Here is a 26,554-nt window from a genome sequence, read left to right on the forward strand (position 1 = left end):
GTGTGTGAGGCTATGGGGGCAGTGTGTGTGAGGCTATGGGGCAGCATGTGTGTGAGGCTATGTGGACAGCCTGTGTGTGAGGCTATGGGGTCAGAATGTGTATGAGGCTATGGGGACAGCGTGTGTGAGGCTATGGGAGCAGTGTGTGTGTGAGGCTATGGGGCAGTATGTGTGAGAGACTATGGGGGCAGAATGTGTGTGAGGCTATTGGGCAGCGTGTGTGAGGCTATGGGGGCAGCATGTGCATGAGGCTATGGGGGCAATGTGTGTGAGGCTATGGGGGCAGTGTGTGTGTGTGAGGCTATAGGGCAGTGTGTTTGAGAGACTATGGGGGCAATGTGTGTGAGGCTATGGGGTAGTGTGTGTGTGAGGCTATGGGGGCAGCGTGTGTGTCGGGCAATGGGGGCAGCGTGTGTGTGAGGCTATGGGTTAGCATGTGTGTAAGGCTATGGGGGCAGCATGTGTGTGAGGTTATGCGGGCAGTGTGTGTGTGAGGCTATGGGGGCAGCGTGTGTGTGAGGCTATGAGGCTATGTGCGCAGTGTGTGTGTGTGATGCTATGAGGACAGCGTGTGTGAGGCTATGGGGGCAGCGTGTGTTTGAGGCTATAGGGGCAATGTGTGTGAGGCTATGTGGACAGCCTGTGTGTGAGGCTATGGGGACAGTGTGTGTGTGAGACTATGAGGAAAGCATGTGTAAGGCTATGGGAGCAGTGTGTGTGAGGCTATTCGGTCAGTACTGTTTCTGTGAGACTATGGGGGCAGCGTGTGTGAGGTTATGGGGGCAGCGTATGTGTGAGGCTATGGGGGCAGTATGTGTGTGAGGATATGGGGACAGGGGGACAGCGTGTTTGTGAGGCTATGGGAGCAGTGTGTGTGTGAGGCTATGGGGGCAGTGTGTGTGTGAGGTAATGGGGGCAGTGTGTGTGAGGCTATGGGGACAGCGTGTTTGTGAGGCTATGGGAGCAGTGTGTGTGTGAGGCTATGGGGGCAGTGGCTGTGAGGCTATGGGGCAGCATGTGTGTGAGGCTATGTGGACAGCCTGTGTGTGAGGCTATGGGGTCAGAATGTGTGTGAGGCTATGGGGGCAATGTGTGTGAGGCTATGGGGGCAGTGTGTGTGTGAGCCTATGGGACAGCGTGTTTGTGATGCTATGGGAGCAGTGTGTGTGTGAGGCTATGGGGGCAGTGTGTGTGTGAGGCTATGGGGGCAGTGTGTGTGAGGCTATGGGGACAGCGTGTTTGTGAGGCTATGGGAGCAGTGTGTGTGTGAGGCTATGGGGGCAGTGTGTGTGAGGCTATGGGGCAGCATGTGTGTGAGGCTATGTGGACAGCCTGTGTGTGAGGCTATGGGGTCAGAATGCGTATGAGGCTATGGGGACAGCGTGTGTGAGGCTATGGGAGCAGTGTGTGTGTGAGGCTATGGGGCAGTGTGTGTGAGAGACTATGGGGGCAGAATGTGTGTGAGGCTATTGGGCAGCGTGTGTGAGGCTATGGGGGCAGCATGTGCATGAGGCTATGGGGGCAATGTGTGTGAGGCTATGGGGGCAGTGTGTGTGTGTGAGGCTATAGGGCAGTGTGTTTGAGAGACTATGGGGGCAATGTGTGTGAGGCTATGGGGTAGTGTGTGTGTGAGGCTATGGGGGCAGCGTGTGTGTGGGGCAATGGGGGCAGCGTGTGTGTGAGGCTATGGGGTAGCATGTGTGTAAGGCTATGGGGGCAGCATGTGTGTGAGGTTATGCGGGCAGTGTGTGTGTGAGGCTATGGGGGCAGCGTGTGTGTGAGGCTATGAGGCTATGTGCGCAGTGTGTGTGTGTGATGCTATGAGGACAGCGTGTGTGAGGCTATGGGGGCAGCGTGTGTTTGAGGCTATAGGGGCAATGTGTGTGAGGCTATGTGGACAGCCTGTGTGTGAGGCTATGGGGACCGTGTGTGTGTGAGACTATGAGGAAAGCATGTGTAAGGCTATGGGAGCAGTGTGTGTGAGGCTATTCGGTCAGTACTGTTTCTGTGAGACTATGGGGGCAGCGTGTGTGAGGTTATGGGGGCAGCGTATGTGTGAGGCTATGGGGGCAGTATGTGTGTGAGGATATGGGGACAGGGGGACAGCGTGTTTGTGAGGCTATGGGAGCAGTGTGTGTGTGAGGCTATGGGGGCAGTGTGTGTGTGAGGCTATGGGGGCAGTGTGTGTGAGGCTATGGGGACAGCGTGTTTGTGAGGCTATGGGAGCAGTGTGTGTTTGAGGCTATGGGGGCAGTGTGTGTGAGGCTATGGGGCAGCATGTGTGTGAGGCTATGTGGACAGCCTGTGTGTGAGGCTATGGGGTCAGAATGTGTGTGAGGCTATGGGGGCAATATGTGTGAGGGTATGGGGGCAGTGTGTGTGTGAGCCTATGGGGACAGCGTGTTTGTGAGGCTATGGGAGCAGTGTGTGTGTGAGGCTATGGGGCAGTGTGTGTGAGAGACTATGGGGGCAGAATGTGTGTGAGGCTATTGGGCAGCGTGTGTGAGGCTATGGGGCAGCATGTGCATGAGGCTATGGGGGCAATGTGTGTGAGGCTATGGGGGCAGTGTGTGTGTGTGAGGCTATAGGGCAGTGTGTTTGAGAGACTATGGGGGCAATGTGTGTGAGGCTATGGGGTAGTGTGTGTGTGAGGCTATGGGGGCAGCGTGTGTGTGAGGCTATGGGGGCAGCGTGTGTGTGAGGCTATGGGGTAGCATGTGTGTGAGGCTATGGGGGCAGCATGTGTGTGAGGTTATGCGGGCAGTGTGTATGTGAGGCTATGAGGCTATGTGCGCAGTGTGTGTGTGTGATGCTATGAGGACAGCGTGTGTGAGGCTATGGGGGCAGCGTGTGTTTGAGGCTATAGGGGCAATGTGTGTGAGGCTATGTGGACAGCCTGTGTGTGAGGCTATGGGGACAGTGTGTGTGTGAGACTATGAGGAAAGCATGTGTAAGGCTATGGGAGCAGTGTGTGTGAGGCAATTAGGGCAGTACTGTATGTGTGAGACTATGATGAAAGCGTGTGTAAGGCTATGGGAGCAATGTGTGTGAGGCTATTAGTGCAGTACTGTATGTGTGAGACTATGGGGGCAGCGTGTGTGAGGCTATGGGGGCAGTGTGTGTGAGGCTATGGGGGCAGCGTGTGTGTGAGGTTAAGGAGGGCAGCATGTGTGCGAGGCTATGGGGGCAGTATGTGTGTGAGGCTATGTGGGCAGCGTGTGTGTGAGGCTATGGGTGCAGCTATGGGGGCAGTGTGTGTGTGTGTGAGGCTATGGGGGCAGTGTGTGTGTGAGACTATGGGGCAGTGTGTGTGGGGAGCGGGTGCATGTTTGGAGATAGTGTAGTGTGTGCAGGGAGCGAGTGTAGGGTTAGTGTGAGGTTAAGGAGGGCAGCATGTGTGCGAGGCTATGGGGGCAGTATGTGTGTGAGGCTATGTTGGCAGCGCGTGTGTGAGGCTATGGGGGCAGCTATGGGGGCAGTGTGTGTGTGTGTGTGAGGCTATGGGGCAGTGTGTGTGTGAGACTATGGGGTAGTGTGTGTGGGGAGCGGGTGCAAGTTTGGAGATAGTGTAGTGTGTGCAGGGAGCGAGTGTAGGGTTAGTGGTAATGGGGTGCAGGGTTAGGGGTAGTGTAGTGTGTGTGGAGAGTGGGTGCAGGGTTAGGGATAGTATTGTGTGTTTGTAGGGAGCGCGTGCAGGGTTAGTGTAGTGCGTGTGGGGATCTGGTGCAGAGTTAGGGGTACTGGGGTGCAGGTTTAGGGGAAGTATAGTGTGTGTGGGGATCTGGTGCAGAGTTAGGGGTACTGGGGTGCAGGGTTAGGGGAAGTGTAGTGTGTGTGGGGATCTGGTGCAGAGTTAGGGGTACTGGGGTGCAGGGTTAGGGGAAGTGTAGTGTGTGTGGGGATCTGGTGCAGAGTTAGGGGTACTGGGGTGCAGGGTTATGGGTACTGTAGTGTGTGGGGATCTGGTGCAGAGTTATGGGTACTGGGGTGTAGGGTTAGTGGAGGTGGGATGTGGGGTTAGTAGTACCTGTCCTGTGCCCGGTCTATGGAAGCTGTCTGTGACGCTGGAGAAGAGATGGAGGAGGAGGACAGCTAATTGGAAAGTTCCAATTGCCTAATTAGTCACAGGGGGAGGAGGTCGGGGGAGGGTGGCGTCTAAAGGGGTTCAAAGCAAGTGTCGCCAATTTTTCCTTAAAATAAGTATTTTCGGAAAAATGAAACCTGCTCTGGAGGCGCAATAGAAAACCAAAAAATAAACCCTGCACATAATTGAATACCAAAAATCTTGCACCTGCGGGAAATACCCTGCAAGTGCGAGATTTGTGGTAAGCTCACACCTAATGGATGTGCCTAATAGATGTAACATGTATTCATGATAGTCTAGGATAAAAACAAACCTGGCTAAAGCTTAATATCATTCTCTCACAGCTCTGCACATAGGGGGAATCGGGAATCTGGGGGTGCTCAGGACCTGTCCTGTGAATGTGCAGTACGGGTCCTGTGTGATTGCAAACAGCCCCTGCTATACCTCTGCCTGATTGACAGACAGAGGCATTTAAGGGGTGGTGCGGGGGCGGCTGGCATTTCCATAAACCGGGGCGTATCGTCCCAGTTTTCTGAGATTGGCAAGGCCAGGATCTGCATCTACAGATGCAGTTTCTTGGCCTCTCCAAGCTAGCCAGACTACGTAACCTAAAGCTTACTCAGCTGGCCAGTGGCCCGGCGCCGTCTACCATCGTGACCGATGGTCGTGATGGTGATCCCAGCCTGCGACCTGCTGGGATCACAAATGTAACAGGGGGTGTCAGACACCTCCTGCTGCATTTGCATATTAGCAAGGACAGAATTGCACAGATCCTTGCATGCAGATTTGCAATTCCATCCTAAGCTGAATCACCGCCATAAATCAAGATGTAACAGTCACAATATAGTGGGATATAGGAGATGGAGCCTAATGAATATAATTAGGAACACACAAAATCAGTATGAATTATGCATCCTGCGGTTCAAATCCCGACAGCGGCTGGCCGACATAGCTGAAAATCCTGATCGCCCCAAGGTAAGTATTAACTAACCTAACCTCGCCCCCTAACCCTCCTTAGGGGTGCCTAACCCTAACCTTACCCCCAGTGCCTAACCCTAATCCCACCTCTAAGTGCCTAAACCTAACCCCTCCTTCCCCGCCGCCTAAACCTAAGTCCCCCGGGGAGTGCCTAACCCTAAGTCCCCCCAGGGGTGCCTAACCCTCCCTTCCCCTATCTTAATCCTAACCTCCTGCGGGGGGTGCCTAACCCTAAATCCCCCCTGGGAGCCCTAAACCTAATACGCTCCCCCGCGGCTATCCGCGCACGGCGCCCGGCATCACTTCGATCGGGATGCCGGGTGCCGGTCTCCCGGTGTCGGTAAAATGACAGGCGTCTAGATTTAGACGCCTGTCATTTAACCCTTGCCGGGATAAAGCAGTCGGGAAACCGGCTGTCGGGATTACGTCCGCCGGCTTCCCGACTGCATACCGAACACACAGTCCTATCCAAACAGCACTCACCATTGTCCTCCAATCAGAGGTCCTAGATGCAGTTGCAGGTGGCATTGTCCCAGAAGGTGGGAGACTTTGTTTTTATCCGATACTGTCCTGTCCTTAAGCTCATATAGTAGGTTAGTCACCCTCCAAGTCTGCAGATACATCCAAACAAGTCACCCTGTGCTGTGTCATGTCAGTGTCCTGGCTGTGTGTGAGAGAGGCAGCAACAGCAAAGCACTGGTATAGGCAGTTACCATTATGACATCACAGCATGACCTCACAGACACCTCACCAGACAGGCCAAGGCTGGTTATTTCTGGTTTGTGGTCCCTGTTGTCTCCGGCATGACTGATATAAGGGAAATGAGGGGGTGATTTCACTATTTCATTCACATCAGAATATTATTTATTATATTTATGGCAGGTTTCCCTATTAATCATTGGCTAGGTGAGGCTTTTTATGAAACCAATTTGCACTGTGGTTACATTATTTTTTAATATTAGAGTATATCAGTAATCACCTCAATTAAGGATAAAACACTGATTACGGCACTGACCTCCCTCATTAGTATTGGGATTATTTTCATTTATACAACATATTGGCCATAAAATTGAACCCCACCTTCTCTCCCTCCCCCTGCATAGGAACTAAGGAAAGTTTTGGCCATTTATCAAGTAGGCTTCCTGGGAGGTGTCACCTGTTACTGGCACAGACATTGAGTGAGAGCCTGAGAGAGTCCCAAAATAAGAACATTCTGAAGAAAAGTTGTGATGAGAAGCAGATTTATCATAGATGATTGTATAAAGGAAAATAGGATGTCTGTTATTTTTTCGATATAGTATTGTGAGTCAAACTGAGTCAATTCAGAAATATTCCAAAACATGCATTATTTTAAAGGATACTAGTGACCCGCCCAGGCTTCACACTGGAGAAATTTTGAATTTACGGTGATAGTCTTTTTTAACCATGGTCTTATAAGATTGCCTTGTAGATGACAATAGTTGTTTTTCCTCCTGACGTCTAAACAAAAAGATGTAGGGTCTTATTCAGACCCGGTCGCAAGCGCTGAGCGATCGCAACCGAGTCGATGTTTGCCTACTGGGCATGCGCACGTTGGAGCCGGCTCTACGGGTCTCGCACCCTAGGGGGCGAGCTGTCGATGGTTATTGACAGTTCGCCCCGATTGGGAGGAAAACAGTCTCCACTCAGGTCACCTCCAGCCACGTTACGTGTCTGTCCCTGTGCTTTATTTATTGCCATGCCAAAGCAGACTCTTACCACCGGGAATTGGACTTGTTTGAAATTAAAAAAATGTTTTTCACATAAATGAAATAGAAACGGTAAGAAAAGGGAAACACTTAAATTTTGTATCAGTAAATAGGGCTTACAACAATTGTTCTGGGGAAACCGGATACAGGTTGAGTCTCCCATATCCAAAATGCTTGGGACCAGGGGTATTTTGGATATCTGAATATTCCGTATTTTGGAATAATTGCATATTATAATGAAATGTCTTGGAAATGGGACCCAAATATACACACAGAATGCATTTATGTGTTATATACACCTTATACACACAGCCTGCAGGTCATTTCCGTATTTCGGAATATTTGGATATGGGAGACTCAACCTGTAATACGTATCAGTCTCTACATGGTATAAAATGAAGTCCATCATTGTGATAGGTCTTTAATGGTTTAGGCAGCAGAAGCCAAGAAAGCGCTCGGATGTCCGTTTTTTCATTGACTTACTTCACTAAAATGGTCTCTGCTTAGCTCCCTTTTGTCATACATTAATATTTCATACACCTAAATCTTCCATGACAAATGTGCTATAGAATAGTAAAAACTGCATCAAAATCCATCCAGTTGTTCTCGAGATTCGCCCAAACAAACAGACAGACGCCTACCAGAGATTTTATTTAATAGAATGTATAGATACTAAAAAATATTGACAACCACAAATAACAATTTTTAAAAAAACATATTAAATAAATGGTTTCTTTAAGGTTTTTTATGATGGTAAAAACATTTCTGGTGTTGCTAGTTTGAAGAAAATATGCAGTGCATTAATTACTTTTTGTTCCAAATTGAACATTAATTAAACCTTGTATTTTCCCTTTATTAAAAGATGGGAAACCGAAGAAGAGATTTTATACCTTGGGACTCTGCAGCATTTTATTGGCCAGATTAGACAGCTAAAGATTTAGTTTGATCAATCTAAAGAAGCATCATGAAAAAACGTGATTCAATTGGCCAAGGAAAGCAGGCTTACTCAGCTGGCAAATGACCATCATTTGTTGTGGGGAGAACCCTTTGTTCTACTCTGGTCTGGAAATCCTGGACAGCATTATGGAGCTGTGCCGGAAGGAATGTCACATATACCTCCACCATGTTGACTTATGTAAACTCCCATATACTCTAACTGATGGTTTTACAAGACGTATTGCTACTGGGAGCCCAATTATTGTTACTGGGAGTCCAAACCTCCATAGTTTGTACATCAATGATAGAACGTTAGTTTGCAAGGTCACTCCTTGACATTCTGATAGTGTGTCCTAAATTGTCTGTTTTAGGTGTCTTTAGTGCTAGTCTATCAGAAAGACATATTTCAAGAACTAATGAAGCCAGAAAGACATTTAGACAAATACACTCTTACTGTCTCTTATAAAGTTTGGGGAGCACTCTGTCAATGCCACCTCTCTCTGTCTGTAGATCTGGAGTTTGACCACACGGTCCCAGCATGGAAAACCCCCATGAAACGTAAAACTAAATATCGCTGTGGCCACATTACAACTCAGCAATGAAAAACAAAATGACAATCATCTGCATTTTGTCAGCAGTCACTACAGACTCTGAGGAAGCTGGTAATACAGAAAACCTCCTCCAGCAGTCTCAGCTCAGGAGTCTAAGGGTGTCTGATCTTTCTGATACAGGACACGTAAAGAAGCCTCCTTCCACCATTTCTCCACCTTCTGTCAAGGTGGGTGATGAGCGGCACAAGTAAAGATGCTGACATAGAAATTTAGGATGCTTCTGAGCAAGTGCAACAGGATGAGGGGGATATTTGTGCAGCTGACACCATTACGAAGGATGTTAATGATGAGGATGTTATTTGTGTAAATGAGGCACCAGTGGAAGCAGTTCTTACCGATGATAAGTAGAAGGCCATTGTCATGCCTGGGCATATGACAGGATGCAATCGGGAAGCCGGCTGACATTATACCGACAGCTGGCTTACCGACTGTCATATCCCGGCGAGGGTGAAATGCCCAGCATCTAGATGTAGATGCCGTTCTGACCGGCGCCCGGCATCCCAATCGAAGGGATGCTGGGTGCCGCGAGTGGACAGCCGTGGGGGGAGGGTTAGATTTAGCGCACCCGGGGGACTTAGGGCTAGGCACCCCCCGGGGGGACTTAGGGTTAGACACCCCCTGGGGGACTTAGGTTTAGGCAGCGGGGAAGCAGGGGTTAGGGTTAGGCACTTACAGGGGGGATTAGGGTTAGGCACTTGGGGGGGAGGTTAGGGTTAGGCACCCCTAAGGAGGGTTAGGGTTAGAGGGGTTAGGCTAGTCATTACTTACCTTACGACGATCGGGATTTCCAGCACTGTCGGGCTGCCGCTGCCAGGATCTGTTCCAGTGTCGGGCTGCCGGGCATCGAACCGCAGGCCATGCGGCTGGCTGTATTTCATACCAATTCCCAGATGACAAAAAAATCCACCTCTTATGTGTGGAATTATATTTGCCCAAATCCTGACAACAGTTGTCAAGCCATCTGTAATATTTGTAAAGCCAAAGAAGTAGGCATGTTAATCATCTAGGAACCTCTTCTCTGCTACATAATTTGCAGCATGTTCATGACAAGTTTTTGGCAAAATCTGGAAATTCTGCTAAAGTAATAACAAGCAGTCCGACGTCAGTTAGCTCCCATCTCTCTACTAGATCCCAGCACCTGCAATCTCCACTGCTAACACCTTCATCATCAATCTCCTCAATAATGATCAGAGCTTATCCTGCATCCAATTTGCTAAAGCTAACTGCGTCCAGGATTCCTCAGGAGAATCCTTGAGCACTAGGCCTGATGCTGCTGCTGCTGCTGGGGGTGGATCTTCATCCCAGAAGGGGACCAAGAAAACAGTTGACTGTTAAACAATCCTTTGCAAAAGGAAGAAAGTATGAGAGCTGTCACCCAGTTGCACAGTGGATCACTGAAGCCATGACAGCTATGCTAGTATTAGATCTTCAAATATCTTCCATTAATGCTTCTTGTTTTAAACAGTTAATAGAGGTCTTGTGTCCCTACTACCAGATTCCATCTTTGTTCCGTTTTACCAGAAAAGCAATTCCTTGCCTGCGCCAGGGCGTTAAAATAAGCAATTCTTGGCCTACAAAATGCCATTGTACCAATTGTCCACTTGACAGATATGTGGACAAGCGGTACTGGGTAAACGAAAGATCATATGACTGTGACAGCCCACTGGGTGGGTGTATTTTCTTCAGCAGCAGCAGCATCAGCAGTAGGTAGCACAAAATACCAACTCACTCCCAAGCAGGCTACTCTCTATCACCTGCTTCAATAAGAGGCATACCAGTGTCAATCTGTTAAAAACATCAAGGGATGTCATAGCAAAATTACTTACACCCCTTGGACTATCCTCAGGATTTGTCATTTCTGATAATGCCACAAATATTGTGAGAGCATTACAGCTGGGTGAATTCAAACACGTCCCATGTTTTGCTCACACAATCAAGTTAGTGGTGCAGAATTGAAAAAAAATGACAGGGGTGTGCAGGAGATGCTGTCTGTGGCCCGAAAAATCTGGGGACATTTTTGCCATTCAGCAACCACATGCAGAAGATTGCAGCGGCTGCAAGAAAAGTTCAATCTGCCATGCCACCAACTGAAGCAAGAGGCAGTAACAAGGTGGAATTCCACCATTTATATGCTCAGCAAATAGAGGAACAGCAACAAGCCACCCAAACCTAAACAACAAGCCATGATATAGGGAGAGGAGGGGGAATGTACTTTTGTTCAGCGCAGTGAAGAATACTTTTCGTGTTTTGCAAGGTGCTGAAACCATTCAAAGTAGTCACCTGTGAAGTGAGTGCAGACTCTGCCAGCTTCAGTCAGGTGGTTCCCCTAATTAGACTTTTGGAAAAACAGCTTGAGAAACTGAAGGAGGAGATGAAACAAAGTGATTCTGCTAAGTATGTCGGACTTGTAGTTCAAGTCTTTTATTCATTTCACCAGGATCCAACGGCTGTCAACATCTTGAAATTGGATCACTACATTTTAGTGATGTGCTTGATCCTAGTTTTAAGTGGTATGTCAAGTCTTTTTTCCAACTGACACAGATCTTAAAAGTTGCAAAGAGCTCCTGATGAGCAAGTTGTCAACTCAAGTGGCACATAACACAACAACATATTCTCCTTCAGTTTCTCCGGTAACTGCGGCTGCCAGAAAAAAAATTAACTTTCTCAAGAGACCCACTGGTGATGTGGATGAGTCAACACAATATTTTGATATCTGGTCAAGTCTAATAGAGTTGTCCAAAATTAGTGACACCTCTACCATAACACAATCTGATATGTTCACCATCCATAGTATGGTGGAGGATTATTTTAATGATAATGTACAAATAGACATGTCAGATAGTCCCTTTTACTACTGGGAGGAAAAAAGGCAATTTGGAGGCCCTTGTTCAAACTGGCTTTGCTTTACTTAAGCTGCCCACCCTACAGGGTTTATCCAGAAATAGGACCTGATTCAGACCCGCTCGCTAGAATGCGTTCACTCGTAGCTGGCCGATTGTTGCTTTCTGCATATGCGTATGAATCACAATGCGCTTGTGCGAACCACTGCGAGAGATCAGGAAGCATTCGCTCGCTGTGCATAGACAACCCTGCAGAGTGAGTGACAGGAGGTCATTTTTGGGTGGTGGCAGCGTCATAGTACATGTACTTGGTTGTATTTCACACTGAAGTACTTGCAGTGCTTGCGGCAGAGTATAGTCAACCTCAAGCGCTGCGATCGAATCGTATGGTGGGTGAAGTACCAATGTTTTCATGCACTTCCTGGAGATGACGTGCGCAAGTGGGCATCTTAAGACAGGCTGGTGGTCATCTGCATACACGAAGTGATTGCATGCCAAGACATAGTGGGCGTGCTTATGCCTTGCCGTGCGATCGTCTGCATTGCTGGGTGTGTGCCGGATTTGCATATGCTGGGTGCGAGCGAACGCATCTAGCGTGCAGGTCTGCGTGAGCTCCATAGTTTTCAGCAGAAAATTGTCAGTGATCGGCGTAGGAGGCTACGTCCTCAAAATGTGGAAAAGATGATGTTCATCAAAATGAACTACAAATTCCACAAGTAAGCCCTTTACCGGCAATTATGTCAAAGTACAGAAACTTCTGTAATGGTGATTTCCAGCAGGGATGAGTTCATATTGGGTGAAAATGATGTAAACATTGATGAGGGTGAGGATAACAATGATGATGTCACGGCTGGGTCTGGGTTAGGAGCCGGTGTGGAGACAGAGGACGTCAGTGGACCGGTTTGCTGGTACTGGAAGGAAGCCGGTTTCAAGGGGGTGTGAATCATGAATGATGAGACGACAAGAAGATCCGGACAGGTGCTGCAGAAGCGAAGGTTCGTCGGACCCGGGCACCGGAGTGGAGAACTAGGACCAGAGTCTCGGGGACGGCGGGCCCTCCTGGGGAGCAGGAACAGAGAGCGACACACTTGAACTGGGGACAGCGGAAGACAAGCTGGAGCTGAACTGCGAATGCAGGCAGACTGTGACAACCTGCAGCGGACGGGAGCTCAGGAACTAACACACAGCTCACGCTGTGTATGACGTTGCACTGGCAAGGAAAGAGTGTGCAAGGCACCCTTAAGTACCATGGGTTGTGCAGGGATTGGCTGGAGCTCAGGAGCAAAGCAGGGATGGGATAGGCTACCCCCAGGTCACGTGTCTGCCGCAAGCTGGCGGCGCCCAGCGGCCGCCGGCGAACACAGAGGTCCGCTGCCATCAGCCCCCCAGCGCCCGGATCACCTCCAGGTGCCACCGCAGGAAGGACCCTGCCAGAGCGCCCGGACAGGTCAGGTCCCAGTGCTCCGTGGCAACGCCGCCCGGATCGTGACAGATGACATCTTGCCAATGTAGAGATCATTGCCACCACTGTTAGCTCAGATGCCTTAAGCCCATTATTAACACCAACACTGTTAGCTGCCTTAATCCCATCATTAACAACACTCCAAGCTGCCCATTGTTAGCTTGTTTTGTGGGGGCCCAAACAAACCAATCACTTTAGCCACAAAAGTGGCAGCCCCTGTCGCTTAAAAGATTGGTTTGTTAAACTATGCATGTCCTTTTTAATATACAACATACGGGTAGGTGGGAGGGCCCAAGGACAATTCCATCTTGCAGCTCTTTTCTATGCATTATGCGCTGTTTGGTGCATTGGTGACTGTCTTATTGTATAGACGACAAACATTTTTACAGTTTATTAAACTGCCATCCTGTCTGCCACTGCTTCATAGATGTCCTATATTCTTTTAAACTGCTGTGTGTTTGTGTCGCTGCGCTGACACTTAGTTTAGCCAGCCAGCTCGCTGCAGCCTTTGGCCTATATTGGTGAAAGTGAAAATATTGTAAGCTGTGAGGTGGTCAAAATTGACTGGAAATGAATGTTATTGAGGTTAATAATACTGTAGGAACAAAAATTGGATCAAATTATGTGATTTTAGCTGTTTTTATTATTTTTGAAAAAATACAGATTAAAAAACAAAACACGTGAGGGTGGTTTTGGCAAAACCAAAATATGGCGATTAATTAGAACCAAAATCAAAATATGGGGGTCAGCGCACATCTCTGATTTTTTCACTCACAACTAAATGAAAATTATATATTTTTGCAGATATTTTTAAAGCAGGTCACTATACTGTTGGAATGCTATGCTGACACTATGCTTATGGATCATACATGTCATGTGAGCAAACTAGAGATGTGTGTGGACCGTCGTGTTTTGGTTTTGATTAAGGCAAAACCACCCTCGAATGTTATTGTTTTGGTTTTGGCAAGACCACCCTGAAGTGTTTTGATTCATATTCAGTTTTGGATTTCTTTAAAATCAATATACAGTACAGTAAACAGCTAAAATCATGTAATTTGGACCTGTCTACATGCAATCCAAAACCGGAGATTCTGTTTTTAAATCCGAGGTCCAAACTTACAGCAGACCCGAGCCGGGTGGAGATGGTATTCAATTCGACTCAGAACCGGCAAAATTTGGTTGTGTTAGTTTTTCAGGGAAATAGCACATCTCTAGCGCAAACACCAGTTCTGTATGTTGCATTTAGTTCTGAAAGACAGTGTAAGTCATTTGCATGAAACGCCTGGAATTCTGAAGTGACTCTCCACACATTGTTTGCTGGTGACATTGTCCAGGTACATCGATGATTGTGGTATTATGCAAAGCCTATAAACTAACAGCATGTTGCTGCGGACATTTTGCTGACAAATGCTAAAATAATTATCCTTTTGGGATAGGTTTTTACCTTCTCTTTGAAATTATTCAGTGGGAAAAAACTATTTAATAGAATGATATGCTCATTTCTGATTTATGTATGGATACCGAGAATCACCTGCACCATTACGATGACAAAATGCTTTTTATGTCTTTTTTTTCATTGTTGAGAATATTAGCGAGGCTGGGTGTGCTGAAATGAGGAGTCTTGTCTCATACTAATATTCTGGGTGACCAGAAGCTAATTTGCAAGAGAGGCAAAGATTTGCCCTGTTCATTCAAACAGTCATTCATTACGGAAACTGTGTACTAAATGTACATCACTCCGCACATGAAAACAGGTATTATTATGATCAAGGACATTATTCAGAGCTTAATTACAAGTCTGAATATAAATAATTTGCTTAGCGCCAATCTTAAATAACCATAAAATTATTAAAGCTGAAATAAGGCAATTATTAAGGATCGTTCAGGATGGGGTAATGTTTCTTGAGCGTGAACATACACCACTTCTATCTTTGAAATGCACGTGGAAATCATTATTTAAATATGCAAACAAAACCCATTGTCTGTCACTGGCATTTAATGGAAAAATGACAGTTAATCTACAAAATGATTCTAAGTGATAGCAGCGCTCTTAAACATTAATATACATAAGTTGTTCTTGACCTTTTCCGCTCAGGACCTAGATTATATTTACCAGCTATACATCAGCTTTAATAAATGATGTACTTGAATTGAATTAATGTTAAAATTAAAGTATTTTTTATTCAAACAAAATGAAAATAAAAAATAAAATAATATTGACAGCGGATTAGTAATCAGTACACTAGTATTAGTACGCAATATGTTTGCAAAGGATATTGGCAACTCACCCACCCTAGTGAATCTGTTTGGGGTATTGAATAAAAGCTTAAGAATCTAACTTTGGAGCTTAAAAAAGGTGCCGGTGGTCAGAAAAATGGTGTTGGTACTAAGAAAAAAGTGCTGGTCCACAGAAAAAGGGTATCAGTACTCAGAAAAAAGGAGCCTGCCTCAGAAATAAGGTGCCGGTCCACAGAAAAAGGGTATCAGTACTCAGAAAAAGGTGCCAGTCCTCAGAAACAGTGCCAGTACTCAGAAAGAGGGAGCGGTCCACAGAAAAGTCGTCGACCCACAGAAAAAGTGCCAGCTCTCATAAAAAGGTGGCGGTCCTCAGAAAAAGGTGCCGGGACTCACAAAAAAGGTGTCGGTGCTGAGAAAAAGGTTATCGGTACTCAGGAGAAGGTGCCTACCTCAAAAAATAAGTGCTGATCCACAGAAAAGGTGCCGGGACTCACAAAAAAGGTGTCGGTACTGAGAAATAGAGGATGTCAGTACTCAGAAACAGGGTGTCAGTATTAAGAAAAAAAGAGTTAGAACTCGGAAAAAATGTGTTGGTACTCAGAAAACAGTTCCAGTACTCAAACAAAAGAAACAGGGTGTTGGTACTCAGAAAAAAGATGTCGGTACTGAGAAACTGTCACAAGCCGACGTAGCATCTTGTTTGACATCAGTGCTCCCGGCGGTTCTCTCACGCCTGTTGCTAGGAGACGAGGACGCCAGACTGCTACTCTGTGAGGTCCTCCCACCTGACTGCCCCGTCTCCTCTGCCTTGCTTCGATTGGATCTTCTTCCTTTTTCACCACTGCTGGTTCTCTGCTCTGATGCCGATTATAGGATCCTGTACGTGTTTTCCGGTTCCTGTGTGTGGAATTCATCCTCGTGTTGTGTTCCTGCTCCTTCTGTCCAGTCTGTCTCCTAGCCGTCTCAGCCACACTGCTGCGTCTGAGTGGACTTTGTCATACCACCTCGGCAATATTACATTACGGCAAGACCAGCCGCACAATAGTGTCTGCCATAACCTACAGTGTATCCGTTACCGTTTGTCTCAGCCACACTGCAGCGTCTGAGTGAACTTTGTTATTTACCATCACCACTCCCTCCGCTGCACAGCGACATCCGGTTACCTATATACTAGGGGTGTGCACCGGCCACTTTTCGTGTTTTGTGTTTTGGTTTTGGATCTGGATCTTTCTTCGTGTTTTGGATCTGGATTGGTTTTGCCAAAACCACCCTTCCGTGTTTTGGGTTCTGGGTTTTGTGTTTTGGATCTGTATTTTTTTGAAAAAAAGCATAAAAACAGCTAAAATCACAGAATTTGTAGGTTTTTCTGCTCCTATGCTATTATTAACCTCAATAACCTTAATTTCCACTAATTTCCAGTCTATTCTGAATACCTCACACCTCACAATAGTGTTTTTATGTCCAAAAGGTTGCACCGAGGTAGCTGGATGACTATGCTAAGCGACACGAGTGGGCGGCACAAACACGTGACCCATCTAGGCGTGAAACTGCAGTGGCAGACAGGATGGCATTGAAAAACTAGGCCCCAAACTGTACATAATGCAAAGAAAAAAAAGAGGTGCAAGATGGAATTGTCCTTGGGCCCTCCCACCCAGGCTTATGTTGTATAAACAGGACATGCACACTTTAACAAACCAATCATTTCAGCGCCAGGGTCTGCCACACAACTGTGGCTGAAATGATTGGTTCGTTTGGGCCCCCACAAAACAAGCTGGCAATTAATCTGTCCCTGCACAAACTGGCTCTACGGAGGCAAGAAGTTGTCCTCATCCTCCTCATCCACAGATTCCTCACCCTCTTCAGTGTTATATACATCCTCATCCTCACAGAGTATTAATTCGTCCCTGCTGGAACCACAGGTCCCTCTGTACGTTCTGGAGGCTGGTCTCCCTGGAAGAGCTGATCATTCATTTTATGAACATCATCTTCTCCACATTTTGTGGAAGCAACCTCCTACGCCTTTCGCTAACAAGGTTCCCGGCTGCACTAAACACTCTTTCGGAGTACACACTGGAGGGGGGGCAACTCAGGTAAAATAGAGCCAGTTTGTACAGGGACCTCCAAATTGCTTCTTTTTCCTGCCAGTACAGGTACGGACTGTCTGACATGCCTACTTGGATGCTGTCACCGATGTAATCCTTTAACAGACAGACGCACGCTTGTCGCTGCTGCTTTGAGGATTCAAGTGCGGCTACAGCCCACACAATTCACAAAGACAGAAAAAAAAAAAGAATATTTTTATTGTTTGTGGAGCACACTTTGAGGGTTACACCACCCTCTAACAGACAGACGCACGCTTGTCGCTGCTGCTTTGAGGATGCAAGTGCGGCTACAGCCCACACAATTCACAAAGACAGAAAAAAGAAGAAGAATATTTTTATTCTTTGTGTAGCACACTTTGAGGGTGTCACCACCCTTTAACAGACAGACGCACGCTTGTCGCTGCTGCTTTAAGGATGCAGGTGCGGCTACAGCCCACACATTTCACAAAGACCGAAAAAAAAAGAACAATATTTTAATTGTTTGTGTAGCACACTTTGAGGGTGTCACCACCCTTTAACAGACAGACGCACGCTTGTCGCTGCTGCTTTAAGGATGCAGGTGCGGCTACAGCCCACACAATTCACAAAGACAGAAAAAAGAAGAATATTTTTATTGTTTGTGTAGCACACTTTGTGGGTGTCACCACCCTTTAACAGACAGACGCACGCTTGTCGCTGCTGCTTTGAGGATGCAAGTGCGGCTACATCGCACACAAGTCACAAACACATAAAAAAAATAGTTTTTTATTTTTTGGAGCACTTCGTGAGTTACACCACCCTTTAACAGACAGACGCACGCTTGTCGCTGCTGCTTTGAGGATGCAGGTGGAATCTAGACGGGATTTGGAACCGAGGACACACTACCTCCATCAATTGTCTAAATCCCACTGCACTAATGTCGGATACCGGACGCACGTCTAACACCAACATAGCAGTCAAGGCCTCAGTTATACGTTTTGCTTCAGGATGACTGCTGTCGTACTTCATCCTCATCGCTAGGGACTGTTGGAGGGTCAATTGTTTAGTAAAAGTAGTGATGTTCCTACTTCCTCTCTGGGATGATGAACAACTCCCAGCAGCAGCAACAGCACTAGTAGGAAGTGGTTCTTGATCTTTCCCTATTTTATTTTTATCAGAGAAAGTTTGGTCCTCCATTTATGTTATATTGATATATATACGTGCGGCTAAAGCGCACACAAACACAGAAAATATTTTTTTATTTTTGCTGGAGAGTAGTGCACTTTGTGGGTTACACCACCCTTTAAGAAATGAGCCAGCCGGCTCTTTACTTATGGGACACAGGCGCACGCTTGGCGCTGCTCCTTTGTTGATGCACGTGCAGCCACAGTGCACACAAGTCACAAACACAGAAAATATATATTTTTTTGGTTTGGAGTGTACTTTGGGGGTTACAGAACCCTTTAACGGTCAAGCCAGCCGGCCCTTTACTTATGACACAGGCGCACGCTTGGCACTACTTTGTTGATGCACGTGCGGCTACTGCGCACACAATTCACAAACACAGAAAATAATTTTTTTTTTGGTTTGGACTGGAGTGTACTTTCGGGGGTTACAGCACCCTTTAACGGTCAAGCCAGCCGGCCCTTTACTTATGACACAGGCGCACGCTTGGCACTACTTTGTTGATGCACGTGCGGCTACTGCGCACACAATTCACAAACACAGAAAATAAATTTTTTTTTGGTTTGGACTGGAGTGTACTTTGGGGGTTACAGCACCCTTTAATGGTCAAGCCAGCCGGCCCTTTACTTATGACACAGGCGCACGCTTGGCACTACTTTGTTGATGCACGTGCGGCTACTGCGCACACAATTCACAAACACAGAAAATAAATTTTTTTTTGGTTTGGACTGGAGTGTACTTTGGGGGTTACAGCACCCTTTAACGGTCAAGCCAGCCGGCCCTTTACTTATGACACAGGCGCACGCTTGGCACTACTTTGTTGATGCACGAGCGGCTACTGCGCACACAATTCACAAACACAGAAAATAATTTTTTTTTTGGTTTGGACTGGAGTGTACTTTCGGGGGTTACAGCACCCTTTAACGGTCAAGCCAGCCGGCCCATTACTTATGACACAGGCGCACGCTTGGCACTACTTTGTTGATGCACGTGCGGCTACTGCGCACACAATTCACAAACACAGAAAATAAATTTTTTTTTGGTTTGGACTGGAGTGTACTTTGGGGGTTACAGCACCCTTTAACGGTCAAGCCAGCCGGCCCTTTACTTATGACACAGGCGCACGCTTGGCACTACTTTGTTGATGCACGTGCGGCTACTGCGCACACAATTCACAAACACAGAAAATAATTTTTTTTTTGGTTTGGACTGGAGTGTACTTTCGGGGGTTACAGCACCCTTAACGGTCAAGCCAGCCGGCCCTTTACTTATGACACAGGCGCACGCTTGGCACTACTTTGTTGATGCACGTGCGGCTACTGCGCACACAATTCACAAACACAGAAAATAATTTTTTTTTTGGTTTGGACTGGAGTGTACTTTCGGGGGTTACAGCACCCTTAACGGTCAAGCCAGCCGGCCCTTTACTTATGACACAGGCGCACGCTTGGCACTACTTTGTTGATGCACGTGCGGCTACTGCGCACACAATTCACAAACACAGAAAATAATTTTTTTTTTGTTTGGACTGGAGTGTACTTTCGGGGGTTACAGCACCCTTTAACGGTCAAGCCAGCCGGCCCTTTACTTATGACACAAGCGCACGCTTGGCACTACTTTGTTGATGCACGTGCGGCTACTGCGCACACAATTCACAAACACAGAAAATATATTATTTTTTTAGCACTTGGGGGGAGCACCCCTGATGGACAGAGCACCCCCTGGACAACACTACAGCACTCCTTTAGGACTGGGACACTGCACAGGACTTTGGAGTGGACACAGCCCCTATGGAGAACTGACTGCACAACACAGTCCAGCCAGCCCCTATGGACTTTGAAGTAGTGGACACAGCCCCTATTAACAACAGCAGCACAGCACAACACAGCCAGCCCCTATGGACTTTGAAGTAGTGGACAACAGCAGCACTACACTACACTACACTACACTACACAGCCCTAACTCCCACCCTCCCTCTTCACTGTCCACAGCCGAGTGAGAAAATGGCGCCGACGCGGGTACCTTATATAGGATCCAAAACCCGCGAGACTCGGAAGGCGGGATGATGACGTTTTGCCTCGATTTCAGATCCGAGTCAGGCGGGAAAAGTCGAGCCTGACTCGGATCGGACTCGGATCGGGGGGGCTCGGGGGGGTTCGGATTTCAGAAATCCGAACCCGCTCACCCCTACTATATACTTCATGGAGTCTCAGTCACATCGCGGCGTCTGTCTACCAACTATACTCCTTCACGATAGTCTCAGTCGCACCATGGCCATAAGGCCACACCTTTCCAAAAGACTCTCACGACTGTCTCAGTCACAACTTGGCTCCAAGGCCACACCTCTGCCAAGTACACATCGGCCCTCAAGGCTGCAACTTGGTCCCTAGACCACACCTCTGCCAAGTACACATCAGCCCTCAAGGCTGCAACTTGGCCCCAAGGCAGCATCTCTGCCAAGTGCACATCAGCCCTCAAGGTTGCAACTTGGCTCCAAGGCCGCACCTCTGCCAGGTGCACATCAGCCATCAAGGCTGCAACTCAGCCTCAAGGCCGCACCTCAGCCAAGTATATATCAGTCCTCAATGCTGCAACTCGGCCTCAAAGCCGCACCTCAGCCAAATACACATCAGCCCTCAATGCTGCAACTTGGCCTCAAGGCCGCACCACAGCCATTTTAACATAATTGACAACCCGTGAATCCCAATTTCGGCATTACAGCACCTCAAAACCGAGGGGGCTCAGGATGCTGCTTTTTGCGCCACCTACAGAGGTGTCAACCAGAGTTGTTCATTCTGGGGTAAATATTAACTACTGCAGGTAGATCCCACGTTTGTGGTCTCCCTGTTATTGTGTCACCTCATGCAGTATATAGATACTTTATATGGATACCAGTCTTCTCTATGCACTATATGATTTTGTTATAAATTAAGAAAAATCCTTTTTTTATATAGAAAAAAAAGCAAAAGTTTTTTTTTTTTAAATGTTTAAATGTTTCTTAACTTTCATTCATCATCACTGTACAACTAGAGTTATATAAACAGAATTCATATTTATTTTCTTGATCAGATCCATCCTGCATGTGGAAACCGTGCTACAATATACTGATGTTCTTGCCTGAAAAAAAGCTCCTATATAATAAAGGTTATATAAAATGTATACAAAAATGTACCTTTCACTGAAACGTAAAACCCCTGAACCTTCTGAAAGATGTTTCACTGTCATAAAAAAACAATCCAATGAACAGAAGATGATGCAAAGCATGAGACTGATTAACATATCTATATCAAGAGCTCTATAAAGTTTTATGAAGGTGGCTCTGAAGTGTGACTACAGATGCCCGGATATATTGCAGAAAGGGGTAGCCCGTGATAGGAAATATGTGTTATCCCACCAATATTTTGATATATTTGGCAAATATTAATTTTAAAATTGAATAGAATTTTTTACTACGCAAAAATACTTATAATGAGTGGAATTGTCTAATCACAATAACATTTTGCATTGGTGTTATAAACTAGAATCAACTTAAATACAGTTAAATAAAATAATTACATTTTTTACAAAGTCTTATGTCAATATTTACAGAATTCCCATGAGTAGATGGTGACAGCCAAGTTGTACCAGTTGTACTGTACTCCCGATGAGTGAAATCTGTGAAAGTACAAGAGAGAAAAAAGAACAATTTATAAAAAGATTAATTTCATTTTTAATGCAGAAGGTCATTTAAACACTAATAGGCAGCAGACAGGGGTTTCTCATGCAATTTATATTATGACCTCCTTCTAGAGGCACAATTTCACCAGGCATGTACTAATGTACAGTATGGCAATTTATTCGAGTTCTCCCAACGTTTCTGTAAAGTTATTTGAACACTCTCTATTCTGTCTGAATACAGTACATACCACACATTACCTCTAATGTATTTAAATATCTAAAAATACCCATACTAATGAGTTTTGTGTAGATTGTATTATTTGGTAATACATTGAATTGTTATTTGAGCTTATTTAATTTAATACTCTGATGTACTGTACACTGTGATTTTGTCAGAGGTACCCTCGTGGGGGTATGCAATCGGGAAGCCGGCGGACATAAGCCCAACGGCCGGCTTCCCGACTGCTTTATCCCAGCGAGGGTTAAATGACAGGCGTGTAATTCTAGAAGCCTGTCATTTTACCGACGCTGGGAGACCGGCGCCCGGCATCCTGATCGAAGTGATGCCGGGCGCCGCTGCGGACAGCCGCCGATTAGGTTTAGGGCTCCCTGGGGGGACTTAGGGTTAGGCATCCCCCCGAGAGGTTAGGGTTAGGCTGGGGGAGGGAGGGTTAGGCACCCCCGGGAGGGACTTAGGGTTAGGCACCCCCCTTGGGGACTTAGGTTTAGGCGGCGGGGAAGGGGGGGTTAGGTTTAGGCACTTAGAGGGGGGATTAGGGTTAGGCACTGGGTGGAAGGTTAGGGTTAGGCACCCCTAAGGAGGGTTAGGGGGGTTAGGTTAGTTGATACTTACCTGGGGATGATCGGGATTTTCAGCCGCGTTGGCCTGCCGCTGTCGGGATTTGAACCGCCGGACTTGTGTCCAGCGGTAATTCGTATGTATTCCCTCTTGGGAACACATCTCACGGATTGAGGAACCTTTCAATAGACCTCATAACAGTTTAAAATGTTGATACACAGCCGAGACAGTGGTTTATTTACTATGCCTTGGGTGGAAATAAAGTACCCGCCAATCAGCTCCCACCTGCCATGTCATCGGCTGTGTTTGAAAAATGACAGTTAGGAGCTGGTTGGTACTTTATCTTCGTTCACTTTATATCCATCCAAGGCTTAGTAAATGGATCCCACAGCCACAAAGATCTTATTTATTAAAAGGATATATACATATGGAATAATGATGTGGTTCTACCTGTTAATGAAGTGATAAAAATGTCCCCACCTTGTGCATACCGTCCAGTTTTTGTGCCTGTTCATAAGAAGCAAATTCTAGAAATGGGCAATTAAACTAATTATTATTATTATGAGCCTTTATTTATATGCAGGGCCGGTGCAAGGTTTCTTGGCACCCTAGGCATTTCTACAGCCTTACGCCGCCCCCCCTGCCCCCACCCTTGATAGCTACACAAGCCCTTATACAGTGCCCCCAGTAGTGGCCCCCCTGTACAGTGCCCCCAGTAGTGCCGGCAGTAGTGGTCCCCCCATGCAGTGCCCCCAATATAGTGCCCCTTATACAGTGCCCCCAGTAGTAGTCCCCCACCTATGCAGTGCCCCTTATATAGTGACCCCAGTAGTACCCCTCCCTATGCAGTGCCCCCAGTAGTGGTCCCCCCGATGCAGTGTTCCCAGTAGTAGTTTCCCCCCCAGCAGTGCCCCCAGTAGTAATCCCCCCATTAGCAGCCCTCCCCCAGCAGTGCTCCTAATAGTACCCCCAACAGTGCCCCAGTAGTACCCCCATCAGTGCCCCTAGTAGTACCCCTAGTAGTACCCCAAGCAGTAGTCCATCCCCCGGCGCCGCCAGACACACACACACAAAATTAAAAAAAACCCTCCACTTACCTCAATCCCCGCTCCGGCATGCTCCTCCGTCCGGCGTCCTTCCGGGCCGGCCCGCTCTGCATGATGGGAGAGACGTCATGACGTTTCTCCCATCAGCCACTGCGAGAGCCGGAAGCCCGGCTCCGGCAGTGGGCGCAGCAGCCAATGAGAGTCTGTCTGACTCTCATCGGCTGCTAAAACAAACACACAGCTGCCGCTGTGTGTTTGTTCCGAGTAGTGTAGTGCGGATAGCACTTATGTGCCGTCCACGCTACCGCCCTGCATTGGCCGGCGCTCTTAGGCAAATGCCTCAGTTTGGCAAGTGGTAGCACCGGCCCTGTTTATATGGCTCCACCAGGGTTCCGCAGCGTCTAACAAAGTACATAAACAGTTGAACAGAACAAGAAAACACTGACATAAATAAGACATTGCAGGACTAGAACATGGTATATAAACATTGCTGCAACAGTAGCAGAATGGCATAAGTCAAGGGTTAGGTGCTGTTGTAAGGAGTATAGAGTAGATAACAATATACGTAAAGGAAGGAAAAGCACATGAGGGAAGAGGGCCCTGCTCGTGGGAGCTTACATTCTAAAGGTGAAAACTAGTAAAGGTGATACAAATCATTAATTATTTGGGAAAGCTATAAAGGTTGGTGGTGTTTTTATACTTTAGCAGAGATACATAATATTCACTGTATATCTGCCAAGTACAAATGCTGCTTAATTCGGGTGTGGTATAAGAGATAGACAGGAATTAGTTAGACAATGGCTAGATAGACACCAGATGTTAGACAGTCAATAGTTAGACAGGGAAAAAGTTAGACACAAACAAAAGTCTCACATTAAAGTCAGACATGTATACAGTTCGACAGGGTCAAAAGTTCGACATGAAAATGGTCGACGTAAAAATGGTCAACAATTTTTTTGTTTGTTTTTTAGCCCTAATCTTCACCCTAACCCTCCCCTTGGTGCCTAACCCTAACCGTCTGGGTAAGTGCCTAACCCTAACCATGGGGGTAAGTGCCTAACCCTAACCCACTAGTAAGTGCATAACCCTAATCCTAAAAAAACAAAAAAATGTGTCAACCATTTTTGTGTCGATCTTTTTCATGTTGAAATTTTGACCGTCAATCTTTTGTACCTGTCAAACTTTTTACATGTCTAACTTTAGTGTGTCTGACTTTTGTCTGTGTCAAACTTTTATCCTTGTCTAACTATTAACTGTCTAACATCTGGTGTCTATCTAGACATTGTCTAACTAATTACTGTCTGTCTATAGTCCAGAACCTGATTAATTAATCAGACCCATAGTATTTATATTTCCTATGAATACGAGGTAAGCTATTGCTCTCTGTTAGCATCCATTTCTGATGGTCAATGCAATATGAATCCATAGATTCTCTCATGTGAAATGTAAAAACATCACACACAGTTTTATAGTTGTTTTATATAACACACTCAGCATAGCCAGGGAAATATGGAACGCATCAGAGACAGGTAACATACAGATGACTGCTTTCCGTTCTTCCTCTGTTTAGGCTCTGCACAGACAGACAGGCTTTGTTTCTCTACCTTGATCCCAGGAAACACTGTCAAGAATGGGAAAGAACAGCCTCCCTGAAAACACATATTTAGCACATAATCACGGCCTCAGAGGTCAGGTGAGGAGGAGGATCCTGGATAAGTTTACAAAGTTTTGAACATTGTAGAACTCTCATCAGTGATACCTTGAATAGTAAGTTATACATTATAGCATTGCCTTTGTGGCCACAGTTTTACACAACTGCACTTGTTATAATAATCTAACAACCAATTGGCAACGGGTCTAGTCCTGCCCAGTTACTTTAATGACTTGTTACTCTTAAATACTCATTGCTAATGGTCTTAATTTTGAAATGACTGCCCAGTAAGACTTCTCTGGTCTGTATATTATGCAACTCCCAGCATTGCTATTTTATGGGCGCACAGCTTTATTATCATATATCATCAGTATATATTGATATTCCTTTAGTGTGGACAGTTGCACTATGCCAGTGCTGTTCTGTATACTGGAAATAATAGCAATTGTTGACTATCATTCCATAAACATAGACAGTGACATGGAAAACATGGGGGTTGCCCACAACACACAGGTGCAGAGAGTGTTTCTCGCAGAAATCTCGTGGAATGCTCCTCACACCACATGTATTAGATTCCTTGTTTGTTTAATGTTGTAAAACTTGACATTATATGGTTCAGGTATTTACATCTGATGAAAGGTAACACCTACCTGAAACGCGCCAGTGAAGTTTGTATTTGTAAATGATATATGTCTATAAATAAATATATATTAATATTTGTAAATTATATATATGTATATAATGAATAATGTGGGGCAGGGTCGTTAAGTTATGAAGGGTGTGTGTAACCCACCCTTGCTCATCCGGTAGTACCAGTCTCCAGCTTGTGGAGTGCCTGGAAGGAGAGCCTGCTGTCCAGAGAGGCTTCCATCGTGTCCATAGGATATGTCCATCTTCCTGCTCCCCGTCCCTGGCCTGCATCATCACATCATATGAGCTGGGAATGGCGTGAATGGCCCGGATGAAGGCCGGGAAGGGCCCTGCTACGCCACTGATAGTGGAAATATTTTAAAACTTACTGTTTCAAGGATATAACTACCATTGGTGCAGCTGCTATGGGGCCCACACTTAAGGGGGGCCTGTCTTCCTCATCTGTCCCATGTTTATTTGATTTTTTTTGCCATTGGGCAGTACATGGGGCCCTTACATACGTTGCTATGGGGCCCATAAATAACTAGTTATGCCTCTGACTTGATGTAATGAGCAATATTGCAAAGAAAAATGGGAGATAAGTCTAATGAAGACTGATGTAGACTCACAGGTGTAATTGCAGCTAATGC

At 46.4% G+C, this 26,554-nt stretch overlaps 1 pseudogene; it reads left to right on the forward strand.

Annotated features, from left to right (window-relative positions):
- LOC148518952 (F-box/LRR-repeat protein 8-like) overlaps nt 1-8,432 on the forward strand; it is a 71,268-nt pseudogene extending 62,836 nt beyond the window's left edge.
- The last annotated feature ends 18,122 nt before the right edge of the window (nt 8,433-26,554 follow it).

Source organism: Taudactylus pleione, unplaced genomic scaffold (genome assembly GCF_031769625.1).
Source record: "Taudactylus pleione unplaced genomic scaffold, aTauple2 ptg000195l, whole genome shotgun sequence".
Classification (NCBI taxonomy): Eukaryota; Metazoa; Chordata; class Amphibia; order Anura; family Myobatrachidae; genus Taudactylus; species Taudactylus pleione.